Source organism: Stegodyphus dumicola, chromosome X2 (genome assembly GCF_044657685.1).
Source record: "Stegodyphus dumicola isolate Sdum_Otavi_A_Nest chromosome X2, ASM4465768v1".
Taxonomy (NCBI): Eukaryota; Metazoa; Arthropoda; class Arachnida; order Araneae; family Eresidae; genus Stegodyphus; species Stegodyphus dumicola.
The window spans coordinates 55,868,686-55,881,336 of NC_140781.1; the positions used below are offsets into that span (position 1 = coordinate 55,868,686).

The 12,651-nt window shown below is 36.0% G+C and overlaps 1 long non-coding RNA gene across 1 annotated transcript in view; it reads left to right on the forward strand.

Moving 5' to 3' along the window:
* The window catches only part of LOC118182338 (uncharacterized), a 315,423-nt gene that overhangs the window by 302,328 nt on the left and 444 nt on the right, over positions 1 to 12,651 (forward strand). The window lies entirely within an intron of this gene.

The following is a 12,651-nucleotide window of genomic DNA, read 5'->3' on the forward strand; positions in this document are numbered from 1 at the left end:
ATTGAAGTTTTGAAGGTGGGAGCAAGAGAGAGCTTTGCTAAAGAAGTTGTCATTCATGCGCTGTAAGTACTTGTCAACATATTCAATTTTAAGATCTTTGTGCAGAGTACTGTTGGAAACATAAAAATGCGCATTTGTGATTTTTCTTAGGAACTTGTTCTGCATTACTTGCAGTTTATGAATATCATTTTCTGAATAGGCTGCCCAAGTCGGTGAAGCTTAGGTAAACACCGGGCGAATAATTCCAGTGTAAATATGCCTTTTCTTATAAAGGTCCAATTTTGAGATGTTTCCAAGTAAAGGCGTGAGACTGTTGATAATGCCCGTAGTCCTGCTAATTTTCTTGATGTAGTCGGACCAAGTGAGCTTTCTGTTAAAGACAATGCCTAGATACGTAACACTTTTAACCATTTGGATGCTTACATTAAAAAGCTGCATTTGGCTTTTACTAGTGTCCTAGTGTGAGTTCTTTTGATCAAAAGAAGTTGGGACTTCTGGGAGTTTATTTACGCACCAGCTTTCAAGTTGCGGCATCAAGATTTGTAAGTTCTAAATGGCCTTTTCAGCATTCATGGACTTTGCTGCTAACGCGGTGGTGTCATCTGCGTAGCAGCCAAGGAAATAGTTGTAATTTATGTGATCTCTGGGAAGATCACACATAAAAAAAGATGAATTATAGGTCCCAAAATTGAGCCCTGGGGCACGCCTGCATTGATATTTCTGTGACTTGAAAAATCTTTACCAACGGAGACAAAGAATTTCCCGTTTTTGATGAAGGAGTAAATAATTTCAATGATTTCTCTACCGAAATCAAAGGAAATCACCTTGTAAATAAGTCCCTCATGCTGCCAGACGCGGTCGGGCATTTCTACAGTAGCGCCCCAACTACGGTGCAACTGTAGAAACATTAGCATTTTTTTTTAAGCAGGATACTTGAAAAATAAGCCATGCCCTCACCGGGAATCGAACCACGGACCTCTCGAATACGCTCCGAGCGTGCAGACCACTACACCACGAAGGCACGATAAGAAGGCGGAAAAAATGCATTATAAATTTATCTTGCCACAAGTGGTTGGCTGAGTTGTAAACATAAAGTGTGCCTTCGGTTCTTAGTTTTAGCAAAGGATCTTTTACACCCATCTCAGTTCCGTTTGTTAGTTAGCGATAAATCATTTAATTTCTACCTAAAGTTAAGTTACAATGTATGATTGCAAAGACTATATCTGAATTATAATTTAATTTCTACCTAAAGTTAAGTTACAATGTATGATTGCAAAGACTATATCTGAATTATAATTACATTCAAAAATGTTGAAATTGGTATTTAAGTACTTGCTATATATTCAAATTTTTATATATAAATTACACTCTTACTTTTATTACAAAACATTCAGATTTCTGTTAGACTAAATTTCTAAGTAATGTAAAAAATTTTCATAAAATTTGAAATAAAAAGTCGGCAGTTATGTTAATATGCTATTAATAAAAATAATGCAGTTATGTTAATATGCTATTAATAAAAATGATGGTTATTCATACACAATTATTAGATTGTGAGATTTACAAGACTTGAGGACTGTAAATTATGTGCCGTATATTCCATAATCTTAGATTAGATGAAGATTACATTACTTATAGTTAGACAAATTATAAAAATATTATAAAAGCAGTAACAAAAACTTGATTTTGCTTTATAAATTCACAGTTACACATCCTTATAGTTCTAATTTAAGAAATGAAGCAATAAAGGATTTTTAGACCATGGTGATTTTGATCATGGCACATTTTAAGAAACATACAAATATGAAAGTTTAAATTTGCATGTGGTTCCTTAGCAGAGAAATTACCAAGCGTTTACTTTATGCTACTAAAAATCTGTTTTTATTGTTATTATTATTATTATTTTGGGAGGGGGAAGACGGATTTTAGAATATGCAGAGTTGACACTTAAAAAAATTTCAACAATCATATGATAACATTAAAAGCACCAGCCTTAACAATCAAATTTGGCTTTTTTAAAAATGATATTTTGAAAGTTTTGTTTTTTATATTGTGCTTTCAGAAAAACTTAGAATTTATCATAACCCACAGGTATTTGCTTTCTCAAAAAGAGGCCTGAAAGAAATTTCAAATAATAAATAATATAACATCAATATATGAATAATTAAAATTTTAATGGAATTTGTCTTTAATTTGTAGTATATTTCCATGTTCATTTCAGAGTTGAAAATGTTAATATATTTTGCCAAACAAGTACTGAGTTCCAAATACACACATTAATTGTGATGCATTTACATTTAACACAAAATAAAGCCAGCAACATGTCTGCCACAGCTTAACAAAATTTTCGCGTTTCCAAACTGTTATGTGAGTTAATTATTGACATATTTTGAATAAATTATTTTATTCCAAGGAATATTTTGATGATATTGATTTTGCAACAATCAGGGGTTCAAACAGAGGAAAAGACAGTTGAAGACAATCTTTCAATATCTATGCAAATAACAATTACAAGAATCCCAGAACAAATGTAAGCAATTGTAGGTATTTCATGCGCAAACAATTAAACTACTTTTTGTGATGTGTTCACATAGCATATACATTATTTATTCCAAAATCTTTAACTGCCAGGAAAATTGACACCTTTACTTTGTACGTATCCGTAATCTCAAGTCAAATCTTTATTACAAGATGTCAGTATATTTGATCTTAATTTTTTATGTCATTTGTAAACTAATTTCTCGAAAATACAAAGCTTAGGAAAACAAAATTTCATACCCGTTAATGTACTAGATGAAAAGAAATGTTTGATAAAAAAGTGAATGATCGGATAGTTGGATACTAGCATTTTACCCTCTGGCCATCAAATTCGCTAAAGTTTGTGGGCAAAAATGGCGACAAATATTTCGTCTCAGTATTCAGCATCTTCCTTCCCCACCCGCTCTTTTCATTGGACTTCACCAGGAGGCAAACATCAAAAAGATCTGGTTGGAGTCTGAGATTGTAGTGTAGAAATGACTAGTTGCTGTTTACTTGGCCCCCTACTGCCATCTTTTAGAGAAAATGTGAAGCTCAGGTTCCAGAGGATAATTCCTGATATCGGGAGCTGGTAAATAATTTTCGAAATGCTGCTAGAAAACAAATTGCCCTAGTGATAAGATATTTACCACCGCCTGTAAAAGGGTTAAGGAAAGTGAAAGTACTCGAATTAAAAAACTTCACTTCTTACAGGAATCGAATTAGGCAACTTGAAACCAAGTCAGTTATTACAAAAATTTAAATCTGTCTGTTGCAACATCGGATGTGTCCTAAAAATTAATCAAAACGTTATGGTTGGAGAAATTGCCGGATTCTACGCGTAATATAATACTTATTAGTGACGAAAAACTACCGAAGTTGTCGATTATCGATTATGGCTGATAAAATTTCAGATATGACACCTTGTAATCAGATTTGTGGTGTATCAACAGCTGGTAATTACTTAAATACAGAACTGTTAATGATAATTTTATCCCTTGAACAGCGAATTGCCGAAATTACTGTTTATCATATATCGAGACCACGATTTAGTAACGACCCTCAGTACCGCAGACAATATCGAAGTACTTCTAGGAAAATATTTAATCCTAAAGGAAAGTAATTTTTTTAATTATTTCCTTTTGGGTGACAAATGTCATCAGGATAAATGTACTCAGCCGTGCAGTTGGTCAACTGATAGGTCATTCAATCAGGGAAACAACAATGCGCAGTAGAGGAGGGAGCAAGCTCTACTGTCGAAAATGTTCCACAGTGTCGCCAATTTCGCCTATTTATCAGAGATAAAAAAGCGAAAGTGCGTTTCTTAGTGGATAATGGTGCAGACATTAACATTTTACCCGCTACAACACAAGACGAACAATCCGCGGACTTCAAGTTGTATGCAGCGAATGGTGCCGAAATCGAAACATGTGGTATAAAAATGTTAACACTTGATTTGAGACTTAGGCGTGAATTCCAATTTCCATTTTATAGTGGCCAAAATTAATAGTATTTTAGGAGCTGATTTCCTTAACAAATTTAAATTAATAATTGATTTCCATAGCAAGAAATTGATTGATGGTGTAATTTAAGTAAAGGTAACTGGTGAAGTTGCTTCCATCAATGAAAATAGCGATATCGTTACAATAAACCATTCAACAAAATTTAATACTCTTCTAAAACAATACTCAGACTTATGTAAACCGAATTTGTTCTTATCAGGTTTAGTCAGGAGCCTATACACCATACAAGCTTCTGGGCGTTTGCTCGCAACTTTAAACACAAGCCCGCTACTTTTTTTAGTACGTCCATTTATTCTAACGGTAATATTGCACTCAACAACAAGGATAAAGCAGATATTCTTGCTGACCACTTAAAAAGCAGCTCTCAACAAACAAGCAGTCTTGTAATTCAGAGTTTGTTCAGCATGTTCACAATTTTATCAATGAATGGCTTCCTGCGTCGACTGTAAGGAATATGACTGATTTCACTACTCTGAACGAAGTCAAAAATGTTATTAAACCTCTAAAAAATAGAGTAGCCCATGGCATGATGCAATTTTGAACTTCACTATTAAGCATCTGCCGCTCAATGTGAAGTTTACAAGCATATCCTGGAAAACTTATATTGCCTGGAATTGCCTCCGCTTGCCTGGAAAAATGCTAAAGATATCCTGCTGCCAAAACCGGGAAAAGACCTTACCGTTCCTGAGGGCTACAAGCCCATTAGCTTACTTGCAGGTCTTGGAAAAATTTTTGAAAAAGTTATTCTTACTAGCTTGCAGCCTTATCTGAGTCTACTCCCAGAAATGCAAATTGGTTTTAGACGCTATTTGTCCACTACAAAGCAAATGGTTAGACTGACGGAGTTCGTCGGGAGTGCTCTCCATAATAAGTTATATGTTGCCTTGCTCATGCTGGGCGTGGCAAAAGCCTTCAACCGCGTCTGGCATGAGCGGCTAATTTCGAAGTTAATACATCTCAACTTTAGTCCGGAAATTACTCTTCTCAAGTCTTTCATCCACGACAGGACCTTTTATGATAATATTGGCAAAGATGACTCTGATAAGAAGTGCATTAAAGCTGGTGTCCCCCAGGGGTCCATCCTAGGGCCCATAATTTACCTATTCTAAGTTGCAGATCTGCCCAGGGCATATTTGGATCATAACCAATTTTTAGAGTGTTATGCCGACGATACGGCTTTCACCGTAAAGTCAAGAAATCCGAAACATTCGACCTATAAGCTTCAAGATATTATGCCAAATTTGGAGCTTTAGTGTTAAAATTGGAGAATCGCTATAAACGCGCACACGTCTCGGCTTCTGGTAATTCGTCCATCCCAATACTTTATTTTCGAATAGGCTCTAATTGTTCAATGAAGAAATCCTTATTGTAAAGAAATCCACCTACTTAGGGGTAGTTTTCAATAAATCTCTGACTTGGACTGACCACATTAAATATGTTAAAAAGAAAGGCTATAACTGTCAGCAGCAGTTTAAACTCTTTAGTGGAAAAATTCTCAAAGTTGGTTCTAAATAAGAAAAGACATATCTAGACAGCTATGATAAGGCCTATCTTTTCTTATGACCTCACCAGCCTGCTCAGCTGCAAATTCCCACGAATAATTACGGACGCCTATTTCTACGTAAGAAACGATACTTTACATAGAGATTTAAAGACAGAAAGTGTGGAAGAGTTCTTTCATAAGATGAACTCTAACTTCCTTAACAGAGTGCTCAGTTGTGATCACTTAAATAATTTTCAAGTACTTAACTATGAAATCTTAGAACAGGATTATACTTAACGACCGTACGCTGCTCACCTCACCCGCGTTTCTAATTTCCTACCTAAGTTACGTTATTATTGTATACTTACATATGATTTGGTTTATCTACCATATACTTGTATTTTGTGTGTATTTTCCCATCTTAGTTACGTTAATATTGTGTACTTACATATGCTTTTGTTTATCTACTTTTACTTGTATTTCTATTTGTATTTTGTATATGTTTCTGTATTTATTGTACTGCATTTTAGTAGCTTACATTTTGTTTTCTTTGAATTCTCTGTATGTATTGAATTTGTAATAATTTTATGTAACTAGTTTTATGATTTCACGCGCTGTCTGGCCTCTCCATTTTGTTTACGATTCTGCTTACTCTTGCTGGCGTTGTGACGTACGGTCACCCGCCTCCTGCCACTTTTTGACCTCCCACTCACGCGCCAGACTCATCTACGTTATGTTCTGTATAGCAACAAATTAAAGAGCCGGAAACGTCGCACTTCTACGTGATATCGCGGCAATCCTCATCCTGAATGAAAACCATATACAAGGCATATATATATACACAGATGTGTTACGTTTCTTAACTTTGTAGAGTCATTAGGTTATACTAACGATGCACGAACATGGTGATATGGTCACTTTACTTAACCTATTCCCGCCAAACTAAGTTAATGGCACTACAGGGTTAGGAAGTCATCCCAGTCGTTGCTAGCAATCTGACGGTTAGGCCGCCTTTCTATATTTTACATTAATCTTTAGTTTCTTGGATATAATTCTTTTCATTCACTTGCTTCATTATCTCTAAGATGCCCTTGGTGCAGTAATACTCCGTGAACAATCTATTCACATGATACCTGAGGTAGTCGGAAGGAAAGAGCTGCTGTTGAAGGTGCTCTGTCAGAGGGCAGGAGAGCAGGTAATGAAGAGCGTCCGCGTCTTCCCCGCGAAAACCGCAAAAACAGTTGACGTCTCGTCTGAGGAATCGTTTGTAATACCCTGGGAATTTCCCGTGGTTGGTACAGGCCTGGAGAAAGAGTCGGTTGCATTTGAGCTTCTTGAGAGTAGGTATTGGGAAGACGTTGTAAGTAAATCTTCCTGCCATCATGATGACCATGTCTCTTGGAATGTTGTCTTGAGGAACCTTTTTGCAACTTCTGCGGAAAGCGGAACTTCCTTATCAATTTCTGGTTTGAGAGCTGCGGTCTTAGCTAGTTCATCAGCTCGTTCGTTGCCTTTATCCAGCTGATCTTTAAATTCGTTGCCTTTATCCAGTTGATATTTAAAGGGATGAAGGAGTCTAACGTCAAGTGGCTCTCTCTAAGTGTTGCCGTGTGTGGATGTTTTGGAGGAAAGGAATCCAGCGCATTCAGAACGCTCATGCTATATGTGAAGACTGAAGTGTGAGCTGCTGGTTGCGTACCTAACAATAGTGCTGCTTCTTTGAGAGCGAGGGATCCTTCGAAGATTGAAGCGTGGTTGCTTAGACGGAATTGTGCTTGATAAAATTCTTCATTATTCGAAAAGACCGTAAACGCTGCCCTTACTCGTCCTGAAATTTTTTTTATCCGTCAGACAAAATCTGAGGGTGGCGATTTGCACCAGGGAAGGATGGGTAGATCTCCTGGGTGTAAGACAGGAGGATCTTGGAAGCTTTCTATGATGGCATAGGATAGAAGTAAATCTTTTTTAGTGTGAAGGTCCTCTTTCTGTAGAAGTTGGTAGATTGATCTTTCTAATTCTGCTTTTCGTTCGAGTGGGAGCGTGCCAGCTAGAACCTGAAGTACTGCGGTTGAGGTGGTGCTATAGGCACTGGAATAGACAAAAAATAGAAAAGCCCCATGGCATGATGCAATTTTGAACTTCACTATTAAGCATCTGCCGCTCAATGTGAAGTTTACAAGCATATCCTGGAAAACTCATATTGCCTGGCATTGCCTCCGCTTGCCTGGAAAAATGCTAAAGATATCCTGCTACCAAAACCGGGAAAAGACCTTACCGTTCCTGAGGGCTACAAGCCCATTAGCTTACTTGCAGGTCTGGGAAAAATTTTTGAAAAAGTTATTCTTACTAGCTTGCAGCCTTATCTGAGTCTACTCCCAGAATTCCAAATTGGTTTTAGACGCTATTTGTCCACTACAAAGCAAATGGTTAGACTGACGGATTTAGCAGGATTACTCGCTGTATTTGCTGAAGTTTTTGACATATTCTTGCTGTGCCAGGCATCCAGACTGGGCAGCCGTACAGGATCATGCGTTCAATTGCATTTAGGTATAGCTGTTTTAACAGACGCCCTTTTTGGCTCCACTTGTCTGTGATTATCCTGTTTAGTTCATTGATGATTCGATGCGTCTTATCTCGGACTTCCGTAAGATGTGATAACCACGTGACCACCACATATCAAGCCTGAATCCGAGGTATTTAATAGAACGAACATAAAAAATGTGCACTGCTCTCATCGGGATTCGAACACCGAACATCCCGATACTAGCCGGACGCCATAGCCCGTTATACCAGGCAGCCACGCAGAAAAGATCATTGCCCACTGAAGGTATGGTGGTTTTTACTGATTAAGTTTTTTCCCACTCTATTAAAAATTTAACTTAACGCGTTGACATTTTTGGGAGTCAGTCTAATTAGCGTCATCGATATGACGAGAATAAAGCTGCCCGGTTGGCCTGTAGAACTTGCGGCGCCATCTGTGGAGCGTTTGTTTAGTAACTTGAACACGCTTCTTGAAAAATAATGAAGATCCAATTGGAAATCAATTGCACGGAGTACCAGTCTTGTAGCGATGATGTCGCAAAATAAGATTAAAAAAATTACACCACCTTTTTGAGATAAACATATCAGAACTAACAATAAACACACTTGCTAATTCCATTGATAATAAACATACTTAAATATTTATGATTCTAGTCCTTGAGCTTTAGCTGGATTCAAAATTCAAATGAAACTAATATCTTGAAGTAATATAATCAGTGGCGGCTAGTAATAAGCACTGTGGAACTGCAGCACCCCCTATTTCCACTTATTATTATTTTTAATATTTAATATAGTGTGTCCTTTAGTCTTTAATTCTTTCTTTATACTTTTACAATACTCAATCCTTAAGCTTAATGTCAGTAGCCATCAACCACTTTGTGAAAAAGGTACTAAAGACTTTGTTTGGAACTATGCGCTTCACAGTTCCAACAACGTAGTGTTTGGCTGTTCTGCGCATGCGCACACAGAAGCAGCACGCGAGCCGAGCAGAGAGAAGAGCAGTGTCGCTCTTGCAGTGCTGAAATTCTGGCATGTTTTTGGAAACTTGATTTGTTTTACTCCGCACGTGTGGTATTATTCTACAAGGTGGAACTTCATCATACGGACCAAAAACACAGTTCATGAAAATTTGCAACCTTTCAAAAATTGCCTTTCTGAAATTCAATCAACATAAAATGAAGAACAATGACAAATGAAACAACTGTAGCTATTGCAAAAGAAACAGGAATTTTAAAATATCTAAATGATGATAATTTCAAGTTTTGGTTAGAGCTTTTTTATCAGATGCCTCATGTTGAAATAATATACAACTAAATGCAATCCAGAGAAATTAGTGTGTTTAAAGTTAAAGAATATATAACAAATTTCAAAACTGCTATTTTAGAATTGAGAAACTCCAAGTACTGTGAGAATTTTTCAAAGACACTGATGGCAGAAACTAAGGAAATATGTGATTTTATAACTATGTATTGATGTAATCCACAGATATTCTTCCACTAAACACTTAGCAGCTGCTAAATTGTTAAACAAGAAATGCTTCGCTAGTTTTAGGAATGAACATTTTACAGAAGAAATAGTACTGACCACTGAAGCATATCCAATGATTGAGAAAGAAAAGCTTCAAACTGAACTAAAAGTATTCTGTTGTAGGTCTGATATCCATGAATACTGCAAATTAATTGAGCTACTGAAATTTATCTTCGAAAATAATCTAGATGGTGTTCTTAGTGAGATTAGGAAACTGATAAAAATTCTCTTGAGAGTTCCCATGACTACATCAGAGGCAGAACGCTGCTTTTCAACATTGAAAAGAATGAAAACTTTTCTAAGAAGCACTAGGAATTCGGAAAGACTAAATGCGCTTGCATTGCTTTCAATAAAGAAAAATTTCCTCAGTTGTCATCTAGGGATCAAGGAGAAAATTATTGATCTTTTCGCATAAATTAAAACAAGAAGAATGGTTTAAATGAATAGACAAAGACTGAACTCACTTACAGTTCAACTGTAACAATTTTGGTTAAAGTAATTAAGGAATGTTTAATTTTTTTCTCATAAGATTTTATGAAGTTTCAAAATAAATTTTCTTTTTATACATGTTTGTTTCCTTTTAGACAATTTTAAAACAAAGGTTAATTTTTTTTTTTTTTTTTTTGGAACAGCATCCCCACTAATTTTAGCCACGAGCCGCCACTGAATATAATATTTATAAAAACACATTTACCGGTCGTAAGAAGTTTTGTTGAGGATGAGTATTGCTACTTACTCTTATTTTAGCTCTAGGAGACCAGTTTCCTTCCTATGAAAGTTTATTCACCAAATATGAGTCACTAAGATGTGGTATCTAATCAACGGTCTTTTCACCACATTCTCAAAGGTTGGGTAATAGTCAGCATTTCTTCATAAATGTTTAAACTAAAAATTCATCATTTTGTTAAAGAAATTATAAAAGCTTGTGAGCAGTGAATTGTCACAATTTTTAATTCTTTGCGAATTTGTATACAGCGCACAAAACCAGGGTGCAGTAAGTATCATTCTAAGGGTCTTGTTTTGAAAATATCCATGTTTTACAGTCTGGTCTTATCTACAGTTGCCCAGACCAGACTCACATACGTTAGGACAGGCCTTGTCCAAGAAAAAGATTTCGTTTTATCATACAGCTAAGTTTAATCATTTTCTTTCAACAGAAGCTATTTGTCAAAAATTATTCTTAAATACTTTACAGAGGAATTACTTGAAACTCCATTTTAATATCTTTATGTACACAAAAATTTTTCTTGTAACATCAAAAAAGTCATCTAATGTAATGTTAAGTACGTTACTTTTGTAACTCTCCACAGGCTACATCAGAGCATCACATTGTTTACTGCCATTTAAAGGGAGTCCAAAGCCATTTTAATATTTTGCAGTTTTTGCATTAAGCGGCTCTGGAAGGTCATTTATAGAGTGTGGGTCCAAGAATAAACATCTGTAGCACTCCTGCTTTTATTCCTTTTTTATTCGAGAGACTTTTTCAATATGAACTTGAAATGTTCCGTCTTTAAGGTATGAAAAAATGATTTTTATGAAATTTGTTGGTCTCTTAGTTTTGCAATGAGATCGGCATGCCCTACAGGGTCAAATGCTTTCTCCAAGTCAAAAAACCATCTCGCAACAGCAGTCTTTTTAATGAAGGCATCTGCTACATGTTCAGTAATGTTAACAACTTGATGAAGAGTGTTCTGAATCCATACTGCATCTTACTGAGTGTGTGTATGCCCTCAAGGTGCCAAATCAGGCGAATATGGAGGATCATCTGGTATAATTTATCCATACTTGGAAGTAGGCTAACTGATGTGTAACTGAAGGGCTCATTTGGGTTCCTTCCAGGCTTCAGGAAGGTAACTGTGATGGCATGCTGCCATTGCGAAGGGAAATAACCAAAGTGCAGGCTTACATTAATTTTATAGGTTAGGAGAATTATATACTTCCAGGGAAGTACCACGAGAGCATGATTATTGATAAATTCATTATCCTGTGCATTTTTGGGGTTAAGATATTTAAGGACATCTTTCATTTCACTAAACGACGTGGGCAAGTTATAGTTATTTTAGCACAAACTTGCTCCTATAAATCTTACGGATAACATAAATGACTGAACCAAGGGGGTACCGATAGTGATGCTCTTTTCAGCCCCATCAGTTTTCAGCTTAAGCTTATTTAGATGCACACTCATGGTTTTTGTACAAATTTAACACCCTTATTAGTGATTTTATTTTCCATTCAAGGAGTAAAATCAATAATGGCAGTACAGTGTATGTTATACTTTGTACTAAAAAAAATAAATTGAGCAGATCAATGAATCAATAAATTCATACAATAAATTTTGAGAAATCAGCCCTTTTTATGCATGTGAAGGTAATCTTAGACCTTGGTGCATATCTTAAACCATCCCTTTGAGACCTGAAAAATGAGATTTTGTTGATCAGCCAGTTATAACAGGATGTTTAAGATTGCCTTCCCTTTTTTCACATGCATAACAGTCATAGAGTGATCATTTCACTTTGCAGGCTAACTTCTCTGAGAAGAAGTTTCATACAATTAAGATAAAATAAGCCGAACAAGTATTAATTTTGCACTTTAGCAGCTGAGGCAGATGGTTCGGTAAAACCATCGAAACTAGTCCTGTGAAAATGTGCAAATATAACACTGATTACCGTTGTTTAAATTCTAAATTAATACAATTGCCTACAGTTATGTCTTGTGGTCACATCATACATCTGGCTGTTCTATGCTCAGTGATGTGTCGTAAAGTATTGTTTGCATTCTGTGTATGTCTCAGAAAATATCAAATGGAAACCTCTGACATACTGAAGCAAGTTTATGCCAGTAAATATAATCCAGAATCTTCCAGTGGTATCAGCATTTCCATTAGTTTAAGATAAAATGAGATACACAGAGACCAGAGTATCAGCTACACTATAATCAATGCAAGCTAAAAACATTTATGTGAAAAATCTCAGTAATGACAATGTTATTCTACATGTGTCTTTTTTTTTTAACATCAAAGATATGTCCAGAAATTACTCTTAGTTATGAAAATTCCAGCGA